Raw genomic sequence first — 16,710 nt, 5'->3', positions numbered from 1 at the left:
AATGAAAATGTTATTCAAGAAGACTGAGAATAGGAAAGATGGGCCCACTTCCTGGAAAAGTAAAGAAACTGGATGTCAAACAGAAAACCAGGCACTAAATAGTCGCAGTGTTGTGTCTCTCTGTCTCTCAGTCTCTCTGTCTCTGTCTCTATCTGTCTGTCTCTCTGTCTCTCTCTGTCTCTCTCTCTGTCTCTCTCTGTCTCTCTCTCTCTCCTGCCCCCCCCTCAGAAAGGTGAAGAGGAAAGATGACAAAGAAGGACGGTTATACATGAGAAATAAAGCTGTCATTCTGTGACCATGACCTTTGACAAGATATTTTCAGAAGAGTAGTGAGAGCAGAAACCTGACTACTGGAATTAGCAGGGGAATTTATTCATTATTACTGAGCACAGACAGATTGTTTCTTAAGTATACACCAAGGGAAACCAATGACATTCCCACATAAGGAAAGTTTGAAATATTTTTATTTTCACATTTTTATTAGGAGAAAAAAAAACTCTAGGAAGAGGGATAGTAATAAATCTATACAGAAAAATATTAATTAGAGGTAGTGTCCCAGATCAGAGACCTACTGTAGACTATACTAGAAGTGAATGAAATTATTTTAATAAAGAGTAAGAAAAATTTCCCTGAGCTTGAAGAACATAATAAAGGAATAGATTAGTTTGGGAGTGGTGTATGTCTGTATGTGTGTGTGTGTGTGTGTGTGTGTGTGTGTGTGTGTGTGTGTGTGTGTGTATGTGTGTGCGATATGTGTGTATTGGAGTTGTAGGGAGTGTTCTTTGTTTAGTGCTCTTTTCTCCTAACACGTTAGTGGAAGAATCTAGGACAGACTTTATTCTCAACATACAGAGGATAACACCTGTAGAGAATATCAGACAATATTTAGCAAACTCTGTCATTAATCAAATCTGTCTTTCTTTGGGAAAACTAAACTATTTATGTCAAAATAATTAAAAATAGAACAACTTCACAAAATGACTAAATATCTAATGCTACTGGAATAGTAAATATTAACTTATATTTATATAGTATACCGATAGTGAAAGCAAGTAGGATATGTAGTTTACTAGGAAATTTATGGATAGATAATCATTACATTCAGGAGGCATCTACAGTAACTAAAAATAATAAATGATTAAAAAGACAGATATTGTGTATCTTAAAAAGATACTTCAGTGTTGAAATTTTGCAAATGGCATGGTGAAATGGTCATAAAGAATACTAAGGCTCAGTTGTAGAAGATGAGTTTTTTGAGTCAAACATTCAACTTCACAATTTCTCTGGATATGTATGGGTATCCCCCAGATCCATGCATTGAAAGATGAATTCCCTGTGTGACATATAAAAAGATGGAATCCTTACGGGTATCTGATGTTAGTGTCCACATAAAAGGAATGTCAGAATTTACCTTGTTCCTTCTGTCACCTGAATACATATCACAATGGTTTTTGTTTGTGAAGTGATAAAAATATAAATTTGCTTAATTTGGGTAGGCATTTCAAAATTTATACACACATCAATCCTCATATTAAAATAAGTCTTTAAAATATATACATACACACAATACACTTTAGAAAATTGATGGTTTAGACTCAAATAGAAATTATTTGCCAAAATAAGAAACACCAATTTATTTATTAAGAAAATGAAAACTTAAGTGTTATATAATCACATTAATGATTCTGTATGTAGCTCACTTTGTTAAAATTAAAAGCAGCATTCCTTCCATGTCTCTTTTCTTTTGTTCTGTATTTCTATAAATGACAACCAGGATTCAGAATCAGTTGCACTGATTTAATTTCTCTGAGTCCCTTTTCCCTTCTTTATTTTTAGAACTTACCATTTATATAGACACCACATTCTGTATTCTCCAATGTGTCCTGAAATTTGCTTTCTACTCATTGTCTTTCTTGATTATGCCTCTAACACTTGGTCATCTCTTTCTGAGAAAAAATATGAAAACACAAACGGATCATCCCTTTCTGAGAAAACATATGAAACCATTAACTAATCATTCCTCTATTTCTGCTTAAAGCTCCAGCACAAATCTGCCATAGATTTCTTCACAAAATAATATCTTCCACAAGTGAGATGCTAGATTACTATAATCTACTGCCTCTGCATTCCATCTCTCCAAACATGGTTCATTTCATATATGCACATAACACACACACACACACACACACACACGTAAGAGACAGAGACAGAGAGAGAGAAAGAGAGAGAGATGCAACAACAGTCAAAGAAAATAAAACACAAAAATTTCATGGATAATGTTCACAATTTGTGAACACAGAAGAAAATACCGATTGTTCAGGAACCATATCCAAGCAGCACATACATATGTTCATCTCAAACAGGAATACGTTTGATTATTTTTCATGATTACGATACTTTTTTCTTTTCTTTTTTAATTTTATTTTTCTTGGATATTTTATGTATTTACATTTAAAATGTTATCTCCTCTCCTCCCATAATCCCTCCCCATCCCCTGCTTCTGTGAGGATGCTCCCACTCCTAGCCACCTACTCCCAACTCAGACCAAGGGCTTTTCCTCCTATTGATGCTGGACAATGCCATCATCTGCTATATATATGGCTGGAGTCAAGGGTCCCTCCATGTGTATTCATTGGTTGGTGGTTTAGTCCCTGGTAGCTCTGGTGGGGTCTGGTTGGTTGACATTTTTGTGCTTTGTACTGGCTTGCATACACCTTCAGCTCCTTCAGTCTTTTCGCTGCTCAGTACAATGGTTTGCTGCAAGATCCTTATCTGTATCAGTAGGGCTATAGCAGAAACTCTCAAGAGACACATCTAAGGAGACTCTCAGGTTCCTGTCAGCTAGCACTTCTTGGAATCAGCAATAGTGACTGGGTTTGGTGGCTGCATATGGAATGGATGGGGTGGCAGTCTCTAGATTACCTCTTCCTCAAGCCATGCTCCACTTTTTGTCCTTGTATTTCCTCCTATGAGTATTTTGTTCTCTCTTCTAAGGAGGACTGAAGCATCCACACTTTGGTCTTCATTCTTCTTGAGCTTCATATGTTGTGTATTTTTTTATGTATTCCAAGCTTTTGGATTGTGTTAACTCACTCAATATGATATTTTCTAGTTCAATCCATTTGTCTAAGAATTTCATGTAGTCATTGTTTTTAAAAGCTGAATAGTTCTCCATTGTGTAAATGTACCATATTTTCTATATCATATTTACCATATCTTTCTAGCTTCTGGCTTTATAAGTAAGGCTGCTATGAATATAGTGTAGCATGTGTCCTTGTTATATGTTGGAACATGTTTTGGGTGTATGCCCAGGAGTGGCTCCTCAGGTAGTACTATGTCCAAATTTCTGGGAAACCACCAGACTGATTTCTGGAGTGATTGTACCAGCTTGCAATCCCACCAACAGTGGAGGAGTGTTCCTATTTCTCCACATCCTAGCCTGCATTTACTGCCACCTGAGATTTTGATCTTAGCTCTTCTGACTGGTATGAGGTGGAATCTCAGAGTTGTTTTGATTTGCATTTCCTTGATGACTAAGGATGTTATACATTCCTTTAGGTGCTTCTCAGGCATTGTGTATTCCTCAGTTGTGAATTTTTTGTTTAGTACTGCACCCCATTTTTAATAGGATTATTTGATGTTTTGGAGTCTACCTTCTTGAGTTCTTTGTATATATTAGATACTAGTCTTCTATCAGATGTAGGAACTTTTTCCAATCGGTTGGTTATTATTTGGCCCAATTGACAGTGCCCTTTGCCTTACAGAAGCTTTGCAAATCATGAGTTCCCATTTGTCAATTCTTGTTCTTAGAGCATAAGTCATTGGTGTTCTGTTCAGGAATTTTCCCCTTGTGCCTATATGTTCGAGGCCCTTCCCCACTTTCTCTTTTGTTGAAAATGCTGTCTTTTTCTATTGCATAATTTTAGCTCCTTTGTCAAAGATCAAGTGACCACAGATGTATGGGTGCATTTCTGGGTCATTAATTCTATTCCATTGATCTACCTTCCTGTCTCTGTACTAATAAAATGCAGGGGTTCTTTTTGTTTTGTTTTTGTTTTATTTTTAACCATGATTGCTCTGTTTTACACCTTGAGATCAGGGATGATGATTCCCCAACAAGTTCTTTTATTGTTGAAGATAGTTTTGCTATCTTGTTTTATTTTGTTAGTCCAAATTTATTTCCAAATTGCCATTTGTAACTCTATGAAGAATTGAGCTTGAATTTTGATGGGGAATGCATAGAATCTGTAGATTGCTTTTGGCAAGATGATCATTTTTACTATATTAATCCTGCCAATCCATGACCATGGGAGATCTTTCCATCTTCTGAGGTCTTCTTCAATATCTTTCTTCAGAGAATTGAAGGTCTTATCATACATATCTTTCACTTTCTTGGTTAGAGTCACACCAAGATATCTTATATTTGTGACTTTGTTAAGGATATGTTTTTCTAATTTCTTTCCCAGCAATGGAAGTAGGTAGAAGAGAACTTATAGTTTCTTATGGTTCTTGATTAATCCAACCAGAAATAAGGACAATTCTTTTCAACTGTAAAGGCTATAGTTTGTTTAAAAGACAGTGATGTCACTTTTAATTGAAAGGTATTTTATTTAGTCCAGATCCCTTTAATAGGGACTTTTTTAGTTCAACTATGATTATAAACTACAAACTTTGCTATAAACCAGATGAATATTCTGTAGTTTCAAAAGCGAAATTGGGCCTTTACATTTCAATAGTGCCATGCTTAGGATTCTATTTTTAATTACTGATACCAGTATTTTTATCTTATGTAAATTTAACAAAAGCTTTTGAAATATGTCATATAGCCTACATAAGATATCAGATAGTAATAAAGAAACAAATTATTTTTATTTAAGGTAATATTCCCCCCAAAATACTGCATCATGGTTAACATTTTTGTGTAAAGGCAGTGTTTGATTGAACATATTGTGAGAAATGACAAGCCAGGAACAATTGTGGGTTAAAAATTTGAGATGAGTCGGTAGCCTTTTGCAACTCATTTTCTAAGAGATTTGGAGATATAGTTGAACGATATAATTCTGTAATTTAATTTGTAAAACATGTTGTCAATATCTATTAGAAAATATCTAAATATTAGAGACTAAAGCAATAAGCACACTGGTTTACAACCAAAAAACAAAAGAAGAAGAAGAAGAAGAAGAAGAAGAAGAAGAAGGAGGAGGAGGAGGAGGAGGAGGAGGAGGAGGAGGAGGAGGAGGAGGAGGAGGAGGAGGAGGAGGAGGAGGAGGAGGAGGAGGAGGAGAAGGAGAAGGAGAAGAAGAAGAAGAAGAAGAAGAAGAAGAAGAAGAAGAAGAAGAAGAAGAAGAAGAAGAAGAAGAAGAAGAAGAAGAAGAAGAAGAAGAAGAAGAAGAAGAAGAAGAAGAAGGGGCTAGAGAGATGGCTCAGCGGTTAAGAGCACCCGACTACTCTTCCAGAGGTCCTGAGTTCAATTCCCAGCAACCACATGGTGGCTCACAACCATCTGTAAAGAGATCCGATTCCCTCTTCTGGTGTATGTGAAGACAGCTACAATGTACTTATATATAATAAGTGAATAAGTCTTTAAAAAAAAAAGAAGAAGAAATCTACTGAAGGTACATGTATTATAATTTCAGGTTCCTAAACTGCATTTTTTATTGGTTATTTTATTTATTTTCATTTCAAATGTCGTCCCACTTCCCAGTCTCTCTTTGACAAATCCCCATTCCATCCCCCTCCCCTTTGTTTCACCCTTCAAGTATCTCCCTACAATACTAAGAATTCTGTGGGACATCAAGCCTTCACAGGCCCAAGAGCCTCCCCTCCCACTGATGCCAGATAAGATAATCCTCTGTTACTCCTTGGTTGGTGGTTTAGACACTGGGAGCGCTAGAGGGCGGGGGGGGGGGGGTCCAGTTAGTTGATATTGTTGTTCTTACTATGGGAATGAATCCCGTCCAGCTTCTTCAGTCCTTGGCTTAACTCTTCCACTGGGATCTTCTGGCTCAGTGCAATGCTTGTCTGTGGGTATGTGCATCTGCGTTAGCCGGGAGATGGCAAAGCTTCTCAGAGTACAGCTATACCAGGTTCCTGTCAGCCAACATTTCTTGGCATCAGCAATAATTTGGGGTTTGGTGTCTACAGAAGAAGTGGATACCAAGGTGAGGCCATCTCCGGATGACCATTTCTTCCTTCACTGCTCCATTTTTGTTCCTGCATTTACTTTAGCCAGGAAAAATTGTGGGTTAAAAATTTTGAGATGAGTGGATAGCCTCATCCTTCAACTGGGGGCCAGAACTATGTACTGGAGGTGGTCTCTACAGGTTCTATCTCCCATCTGTTGGGTCTTTTGACTAATGTCATCTCTGTTGGGTCCTGGGAACCCCCTCAGTTCCCTGGTATCTGGGACTTTCTAGTGGTTCTCCCTGCCCCCCACTCTCCTACTGCTACATATTTCTACTAATTTTTCTGACTCTCTGGACTCTCCTCTCTCTTCCCATACCTGATCCCACCCATCCCCATTTCCCCTCCCCCTCCTCTCTCCCTTCCAGGTCTCCCTCCCTTTAGGTCTCCTGATGATTTTATTGCCCCTTCTATCTGAAGATCCAACTGGGCATATAGCCAAAAGATGCTCCAACATATAACAAGGACACATGCTCTATTATGTGTGGGGCTCTAGTGCCGGGACTCTCCATAGCAATCTCTCGCTCAGCTAGGTGCATAGTTTCCGGTGAAGGGGAGAGAACTCAGACAGGGAGGGGGAACAGTTTCCGCCATCCCCACTAGCTGCTGGTCCTTTTCCTTTCTGCCTCTTCGGTTGCCTTGGTGTGCTGAGTCAGCAGGAGACTCTGGAGATGATTTCAGGAGAGCGGATCTCTTCCCCAGTGGTGGTGTTACAGCTCTCATGATAGAAGCTGTCAGATGATGGAATAATTCCTGCACACTTTTAATTTTAAACACGAGTCTTAAATACAGTTTTTGAATGGGCCAGTGTCTGACAGCAAGTACTTCCTATTGGTTTGGCCTAAGAGCTTGGGAAGACCTCATCTACATATTCGGGGCATGGTCCTGTTTCTATGACTGATCTGTCTTGAGCCTATATGACTTGTGGTCACATCCTCACCTGTGGAGGAGGGGCTTGGGGTATTGTGCTATGTGACTGGTCTGTCTCAAATATCCTACAGGGTTTTGTGGGAGTCTGCAGCTAGTGAGGCATTGATCTGGAAGGCTGAGAATGTGCCTGCTGTCTCTATTAGGGTTTCTGGAGATTCAATCTGTCTCCACCAGGAATCGGGGTACTTTTCACAGCTCACCCTCCCCAATTATTTTATAGCAGCCGCCTTTATAATAACCAGAAGCTAGAAACAACCCAGATGTCCCTCAATAGAAGAATAGATGGACACAGAAAATGTTGTACATTTACACAACAGAGTACTACTCAGCTATTAAAAATGATGCCTTTTGAATTTGAAGATAAATGGATGGAACTAGAAAATATCATCCTCAGTAAGAAAACCCATTCCCAAAAGGCCACACATGGTATGTGCTCACGGATAAGTAGATATTAGTCCAAAAGCTCAGCATACACACAACTCACAGAGCATTTGAAGCTTAACAAAAAGGAAGACAAAAGTGTGGATGCTTCACTCCTTCAAAAACAAAACTACAATTTTTAAATTTTATGCCATACTAGTTTGTGAGAATTTCAAAAGGTCAACTCCTTAACACACTACACTAAAAATGATTTTCCCCATTTTCAACTCATTTTACAAGCTAGTTAAGTATGCCATAGCAGAAATTTTTTAGATAAACGATAAACTTTAGGTAAAAGTAAACCAAGCAGGCTTAGTAACTTGTCATTTAAGAATTTGGTGGTTTGCTATGCTATACTGAAAAAAAAAGATTTAAAACACCAACTTGCTAAAAATATCATTTTTAGTCCAAAGGTTTCTGATTCTAGACCAACTTGTATGTTGATAAAAGACATGATGAATTTTAAAACAAACTTTACATCCAGAATTTTAGGTATCTAAGGCAATCGCTTCTCGGCCTTTTGGCTAAGATCAAGTGTAGGTATCTAAGGCAATTTGAAATAAACACAACTTCCCTTTCATTTTCTTTGAAAATTATATGTACAGCATGGCATTCAAATAAATCTCAAATTTACATGAGACTAAATGTATGTATAAGTGTTTGGTTTCTGTTGATAAATAAAGAGTGAGAGGCTGATGGTCTTGGAATAGTAAAGTGCTTAAGCATTGCTAAGTGCTGACAGTGGTTGTAGGAGACACAGAAAAGAATGTGAATAAGCAAAGTGAATCCTTGTCTATATTTTTGTAAATGGTATGGGAACCTTTGGTTAATTGATACTCTATTAAGTTCCTCTAATTTATTAAATTGAATCCTTGATTGAAAAAGTATTTCCTGCTAATTATTTTTAGAATCATCTGCAGTTCATTGAAGAGTAAATCACAGTATTGAAATTGTCCCCCCAACTGATATGAGAGGTAATGTTCTAGGTCCCATCTGTACTTGTGAAAACTGTAGGATGGGTGTTCACTAAAGTATTTCATAGGAACTTTCTGTAGAACAGTACAATCTCAGGAAACTTAAAAAACAGTCATCTAAGTAATTTGACACAGTGTCTGTGTAGTGTAAAAGGAAAGACAAATCAGCTTCAGGCTTTAGTTAAAAATTTTTTCCACTGTTATATTACCATCCAGTCCAATATTACTGCTTTTAATAGCAGTGGATCCATGAATCACATTTTTCACACAATATCTACCACAGCACATTTCTATCTACCATAACAGATAGTAAAAGTTCTTTTAAAAATTGTTTTAATTTTATTGTATGCATGTATGTATATACATATATCCAGAGATATAACCCATTTAGTATGCATAATTACATAAATATTTCATAGCTGAAAGTTTGACACTGGATGGCAGGTAGTAAAAACCAGAGAACATGAATTTGAAGAAGAGAGGAGAGGAGTATGTGACAGGGCTTGGAGGGAGAGAAGGAGATGGAAAATGTAATCAAACTATAACCTCAAAAATTATACAAAAAATGAGTTCTATACCAGATGTGATGGTACATAACTTTAGTTGTACCACTTGGAAGGCAGTAGGTGAATCTCTGGGAATTCAAGGACAGCTTGGGTTACAATGAGTTCCAGGCTAGCTAGGACTAAATATAATAAATAAGAAGAAAGGTGGAGGAAGAAAAAGAGAAGGAGGAGGAGGAGCAGGAGGAAGACGAGGAAGAGGAGGAAGAGGAGGAAGAGGAAAAGGATAATGAAGAGGAGGAGGAAGGGGGAGGAGGAGGAGGAAGTGGAGGAGGAGGAGGAGGAAGAGGAGGAGGAAGAAGAAGAAGAAGAAGAAGAAGAAGAAGAAGAAGAAGAAGAAGAAGAAGAAGAAGAAGAAGAAGAAGAAGAAGAAGAAATAATTCCATTTTACTAATTTACATGGATCACCTGAGAAAAAGAATCAGTTTTCAAAGAAACATTTTTCACTGAATTCCGTCAGTATTAAATAATACTAATTCTCACACGATTTCCTCCTAATTCTTTAAAAATATTCTTTTGATTTTGTTATGGTTATTTATTATTTCAGCCCAGGAAACTTTGGAATTCTAGTAGACTTTAAAAACAAAGCCCCCACTGTGTGAGAGTACTTCCTTAGGGAATGTAAAGCACAGGGGTTGCTCAAATTCACATATGAATCAGAAAGCACCTTCTGTTTCAGTGCAGCAGATATCATCATATATTGCCATTTCTAGCTCACATTTATAGTTCCGTTATTATATTATTTAAAATATTGGGGAATGTTAAAATGAAACTAAATGAGTAAAAGTGCTTGTACTAGGTTGTGATAAGGTTCCAAATTGACTGAAGTGTGCATTGCTTATTCAATATATATGGTGTGCAATTTAGGTATTAATCTTCAAGCCAATTTTAAATGACAGATTGCTTGTTAGACTGTCCTTTTCAGCCAAGAGGAATATTCCAGCAGAGACAACCTCTGCTGTATTTTTAAATGCTTCGGTCATAGATTGTAACAGAGCCAGTCTCTTTCCAAAGAAGGTGTGACAATGTGACCTTACATTTAAAACAAACTTCCACAGCAGAAAATCTGTCAGAGAATGAGTAAGCAGACTTCCTAAACATCAATAAGTCCATGCATATAAGTGTACACCACTTCATGTTGGTTTTTATCTGTTTCCCCCTAGTAGACAACACTCCATTTACTTTCAAATTGATTCACACTTTTTAAAATTTTTGTTATATATTTCTTAAATTTCAAAGGTTATTCTCCTTCCCAGTTTCCTGTCCATAGCCCCCATTCCCTGCCCTCCCCCTCCCTCATACGGGTATTCCCCCTATAAATCCTCCTTATTGCCCCTCATGTTCCCCTGCAATGGGGGTCCAACCTTGGCAAGACCAAGGGCTTTCCCTTCCAATGGTGCCCCAACAAAGCTATTCTCTGCTACATATGCAGTTGGAGCCCTGGGTTATAGGTTGTGGTTTAGTCCCTGGAAGCTCTGGTTGGTTGGCCTTGTTTTTATGGGGTTGCAAGCTCCTTCAACTCTTTTAATACTTCCTCTAATTCCCCGCAAGGGGGCGCTATTCACAGTTTGGTGGTTTGCTGCTAGCATTGACCTCTGTATTGGAGGTGCTCTAGATGTGTCTCTAAGGAGAGATCTATATCCAGTCCCTTTCTGCATGCATTTTTTTAGCTTTATCAATCTTATATAGTTTTGGTGGCTGTATATACATATGGGCCACATGTGTGTCAGGCTCTGAATGGCCATTCCTTGAATCGCTGATCTAAGCATGGCTTCTATATCCCCTCCTATGAATATTTTCCCCTTTTAAGAAGGAATGGGGGGCTGGGGATTTAGCTCAGTGGTAGAGGGCTTACCTAGGAAGCGCAAGGCCCTGGGTTCAGTCCCCAGCTCCGAAAAAAAGAACCAAAAAAAAAAAAAAAGGAATGGGAGCATCTGCATTTTGGTCTTCCTTCTTCTTGAGCTTTCTGTGGTCTGTAGATTGCATCTTGGGTAATTTGAGCTTTTTGGCTAATATCCACTTATCAATGAGTGCATACTAAGTGTGTTTTACTGTGTTTGAGTAACCTCACTCAGGATATTTTCTACTTCATTCCATTTGCCTATGAATTTCATAAAGTCATTGTTTTTGATAGTTGAGTAGTACTCCATTGTGTAGATGTACCACATTTTCTGTATCCATTCCTCTGTTGAAGGGCATCTGGGTTCTTTCAGATTCTGCCTATTAGAAATAAGGCTGCTATGAATATAGTGGAGCATGTGTCTTTGTTGTATATTGGAGGATATTTTAGGTATATGCCCAAGAGAAGTATAGCTGGGTCCGCAGGTAGTTCAATGTCCAATTTTCTGAGGAACCTCCAGACTGATTTCCAGAGTGATTGTACCAGTCTGCAATCCCACCAACGATGGAGGATTGTTCCTTTGTCTCCACATCCTCGCCAGCATCTGCTGTAATCTGAGTTTTTATCTTAGCCATTCTGACTGGTGTGAGGTGGAATCTCAGGGTTGTTTTGATTTGCATTTCCCTGATGACTAAGGATGTTGAACATTTCTTTAGGTGCTTTTTGGCCATTCGATTATTCTCAGCTGAGAATGTTTTGTTTAGCTCTGTATTCTATTTTTTTAATAGGGTGATTTGGCTCTCTGGTATCTAACTTCTTGAATTCTTTGTATATTTTGGATATTAGTCATCTATCAGATGTAGGATTGGTAAAGATCTTTTCCCAATCTGTTGGTTGCTATTTTGTTCTAATGACAGTGTCTTTTGCTTTACAAAAGCTTTGCAGTTTTATGAGATCCCATTTGTCGATTCTTGATCTTAGAGCATAAGCCATTGGTGTTTTGTTCAGGGAAATTTCCCCCATGCCCATGTGTTCGAGACTCTTCCCCACTTTTTCTTCTATTCGTTTGAATGTATGTGATTTGATGTGGAGGTCCATGATCCACTTGGACTTAAACTTTGTACATGGTGATAAGAATGGATCCATTTGCAGTCTTCTACATGCTGACCTCCAGTTGAACCAGCAACATTTGTTGAAAATACTCTTTCTTCCATTGGATAGATTTAGCTCCTTTGTCAAAGATCAAGTGACAACAGGTGTGTGGGTACATTTCTGGGTCTTTAATTCTGTTCCCCTGATCCACCTACCTGTCTCTGTACCGATACCATACAGATTTTATGACTATTGCTCTGTAATACTGCTTGAAATAGGGATGATGATTCCCCTAAAAGTTCTTTTATGGTTGCGTATAGTTTTTGATATCCTGGGTTTTTTGTTATTCCAAATGAATTTGCAAATTACTCTTTCTATCTCTATAAAGAATTGAGTAAGAATTTTGATGGGGATTGCATTGAATCTGTAGATTGGTTTTGGCAAAATGGCCATCTTTATTATATTGATCCTGCCAATCCATGAGCATGGGAGATCTTTCCATCTTCTTAGATCTTCTTCAATTTCTTTCTTTAGAGGCTTGAAGTTCTTATCATACAGATCTTTCACTAGTTTGGTTAGACTCACTCCAACTGACTATTATTTGTGACTATTGTGAAGGGTGTTTTTTCCTTAAATTCTTTCTCAGCCTGTTTATCCTTTGAGTAGAGGAAGGCTACTGATTTGTTTGAGTTAATTTTATATCCCAATACTTTGCTGAAGTTGTTTATCAGGTTAAGTAGTTCTCTGGTGGAACTTTTGGGGTCGCTTAAGTACACTATCATATCATCTGCAAATAATGATATTTTTATTTCTTCCCTCCCAATTTGTATCCTTTTGACCTCCTTTCGCTGTCTGATTGCTCTGGCTAGGACTTCGAGTACTATATTGAATAAGTAGGGAGAGAGTGGTCAGCCTTGTCTAGTCCCTGATTTTAGTGGGATTGCGTCAAGTTTCTCTCCACTTAGTTTGATATTACCTACTGGCTTGCTGTATGTTGCTTTTACTATTGTTTAGGTATGGGCCTTGAATTCCTGTTCTTTCCAGGACTTTTATCATGAAGGTGTGTTGAATTTCGTCAAATGCCTTCTCAGCATCTAATGAAATGATCATGTGGTTCTTATCTTTGAGTTTGTAATCCACTAGGATTACATTGCTTGTTTTCTGTATATTAAACCATCCCTGCATCCCTGGGATGAAGCCTACTTGATCATGATGGATGATCATTTTGTTGTGTTCTTGGATTTGGTTTGCAAGAATTTTTTGATTAATTTTGCATCAATATTCATAAGGGAGTTTGGTCTGAAGTTCTCTTTCTTTGTTGAGTCTTTGTGTGGTTTAGGTATAAGAGTAATTGTGGCTTCATAGAAGGAATTTGGTGGTGCTCTGTCTTTTTCGATTTTGTGGAATAGTTTGGATAGTATTGTTATGAGGTCTTCTATGAAGTTCCGATAGAATTCTGCACTGAACCCATCTGGACCTGGGGTCTTTTGGTTGGGAGACTTTTAATGACTGCTTCTATTTCTTTGGAAGTTATGGGGTTGTTTAGATGATTTATTTGTTTCTGATTTAACTTTGGTACCTGGTATCTGTTTAGAAAATTGTCCATTTCCTCCAGATTTTCCATTTTATTGAATATGGGTTTTTTGTAGTAGGATCTGATGATTTTTTTAATTTCTTCAGAATCTGTTGTTATATCTCCCTTTTCCTTTCTGATTTTGTTAATTTGGATATACTGTCTGTGACCTCTGGTTAGTCTGACTTAGGGTTTATCTATCTTGTTGATTTTCTCAAAGAACCAGCTCCTGCTTTTGTTGATTCTTTGTATAGTCATTTTGGTTTCTACTTCGTTAATTTCAGCTCTGAGTTTGATTATTTCCTGCCTTCTACTCCTCTTTGGTCTATTTATTCTAGATCTTTAAGGTGTACTGTCAAGCTGTTGACGTATGCTCTCTCCTGTTTCTTTTTGCAGGCACTTAGAGCTATGAGTTTTCCTCTTAGTACCACTTTCATTGTGTCCCATAAGTTTGAGAATGTTGTATCTTCTTTTTCATTAAATTCTAAGAAGTCTTTAATTTCTTTCTTTATTGCTTCCTTGACCAAGTGGTTACTGAGTAGAGCATTGTTCAACTTCCATGTATATGTGGGCTTTCTGTCATTATTGTTGTTACTGAAGACCAGTGTTAGTGTGTGGTCATCTGATAGGATGCATGGGATTATTTCTATCTTTCTGTATCTGCTGAGGCCCGTTTTGTGACCAATTATATGGTCAATGTTGGAGAAGGTTCCATGAGGTCCTGAGAAGAAGGTATATCCTTTTGTTTTAGGATGGTATGTTCTACAAATATCTGTTAAATCCAATTGGTTCATAACTTCTGTTAGTTTCTCTACGTCTCTGTTTCTGGTTCCATGATCTGTCTAGTGATGAGAGTGGAGTGTTGAAATCTCCTACTATTATCGTGTGAGGTGCAAAGTGTGCTTTGAACTTCAGTGAGGTTTCTTTTATATTCATTGCATTTGGAGCAAAAATATTTAGGATTGAGAGTTCATCTTGGTGGATTTTTTCCTTTGATGAATATGAAGTATCCTTCCTTATCTTTTTTAATGACTCTTGGTTGAAAGTGAATTTTATTTGATATTAGAATGGCAACTCCAGCTTGTTTCTTTGGGCCATTTGCTTTGAAAATTCTTTTCCAGCCATTTACTCTGAGGTAGTGTCTTATCTTTGGCTCTGAGTTGTTTCCTGCATGCAGCAAAATGCTGGGTCCTCTTTAAGTATCCAGTCTGTTAGTCTATGTCTTTTTACTGGGAATTGAGTAGTCCATTGATGTTAAGAGATATTAAGGAATAGTGATTGTTGCTTCCTGTTATTTTTGTTGTTAGAGGTAGAATTATGTTTGTCTCTCTTTGGTTTCATTGAAAAGAAATTATATTCTTGCTTTTTTTTACAGTGTAGTTTCTCTCCTTTTGTTGGAGTTTTCCATTTATTATCCTTTGTCGGGCTTGATTTGTAGAAAGATATTGTGTAAAATTGGTTTTGTCATGGAATATCTTGGTTTTTCCATCTATGTTAATTGAAAGTTTTGCTGGATATAGTATCTTGGGCTGGCATTTGTGTTCTCTTAGGGTTTGTATGATATCTATCCAGGATCTTCTGGCTTTCATAGTCTCTGGCGAGAAGTCTGGTGTAATTCTGACAGGTCTGCCTTTATATGTCACTTGACCTTTTTCCCTTACTGCTTTTAATATTCTTTCTTTGTTTTGTGCATTTGGTGTTTTGACTATTATGTGTCGGGAGGAGTTTCTTTTCTGGTCCAATCTATTTGGAGTTCTGTAGGCTTCTTGTATGTTTATGGGCATCTCTTTCTTTAGGTTAGGGAAGTTTTCTTCTATAATTTTGTTGAATATATTTACTGGCCCCTTAAGTTGGAAGACTTCACTCTCTTCTATACCTATTATCCTTAGGTTTGATCTTCTCATTATGTCTTGGATTTCCTGTATGCTTTGGGCTAGGAGCTTTTTGTGTTTTACATTATCTTTGACAGTGGTATTGATGTTTTCTATGGTATCTTCTGCCCTTTGATTCTCTCTTCTATCTCTTGTATTCTGTTGGCTCCTTGTCTCTTCCTTTGGTTTTCTATATCCAGGGTTGTCTCCCTTTGTGCTTTCTTTATTGTTTCTATTTCCATTTTCAATACCTTCAACTGTTTTGGTTGTGTTTTTCTTTCAGTGATTTTTGTGATTCCTCTCTAAGAGCTTCTACTTGTTTACTTGTGCTTTCCTGCACCTCTCTAAGGGAGTTCTTTATGTCTTTCTTAAAGTCCTCTATCATTAACAAAAAATGTGATTTCAAATCGAAATCTTGCTTTTCTGGTGTGTTTGGAAATCCAGTATTTTCTTTGGTGGGAGAACTGGGCTCTGATGATGCCAAGTAGTCTTGGTTTCTGTTGCTTAGGTTCCTGTGCTTGCCTCTAGCCATTGGGTTGTCTCTGATGTTTGCTTGTTTGCTGTTTCTGGGAGTGACTTGGCCCTGTTGTAGGTCTCTGTGTCAGCACTCCTGTAGAACTGTTTTCCTGTTTTCTTTCAGCCTTTCCTGAGAACAGGTGCCCTACTCTAAGCTGTGGCAGTGCTCCTGGAGACTGTCTTTCAGCTCTAGGTGCAGGCAGGAATCAAAGGGTCCTGCCCCTGATTGCTTGTTTTGGTCCTGGCACCTAGCAGACACCGTTGGCACTATGTGATTCCCTCTTGGGTCTGCACTGTGGGCAGAGGATATTCTCCTGACTTTTCAGGGGTATCCATACTTCTGAGGTTCCAGCTCTCTCCCCCACTGGATTTGGGTGCAGGGAGCTGTTTGGCAAGATCAGTTTGGTCTGGGCGCAGACCAGAACCGGGTACTGGTGGCTGTCTGTTCCTATATCCCTCTCTCTTGAGGCACTGTGCAGTTTCCCCTTGGACCAGGGATGTGGGCCGAGGTATGCAGAGGTGGCAGTCTGTCCTGTGTCCTCGGGATGTCTGCACTCCTGAGTGGCCTGCTCTCTTCCCCACCAAATTAATTCACTTTTAAAGTTAACGTATACTATCAGTATTCCTATGTACCTTTCTTTCAATTGTAAATATTTATTAATTCTTAGCAGATAATAACAATAAGTATGCTTTTGTGGTTAATACAGTCTTTGAGTATTTGCCTCACCTACCTAATATGGTTATATTT

The 16,710-nt window shown here is 38.0% G+C and overlaps 1 protein-coding gene across 21 annotated transcripts in view; it reads left to right on the top strand.

The window, feature by feature from the left end:
- The window catches only part of Trdn (triadin), a 450,291-nt gene that overhangs the window by 377,737 nt on the left and 55,844 nt on the right, over positions 1 to 16,710 (top strand).

The sequence above is a fragment of the Rattus norvegicus genome, chromosome 1 (assembly GCF_021556685.1).
Source record: "Rattus norvegicus strain SHRSP/BbbUtx chromosome 1, alternate assembly SHRSP_T2T, whole genome shotgun sequence".
NCBI lineage: Eukaryota > Metazoa > Chordata > Mammalia > Rodentia > Muridae > Rattus > Rattus norvegicus.
Note: the sequence above shows the minus strand (reverse complement) of the source record. Positions and strands in the feature narration are given on the sequence as shown.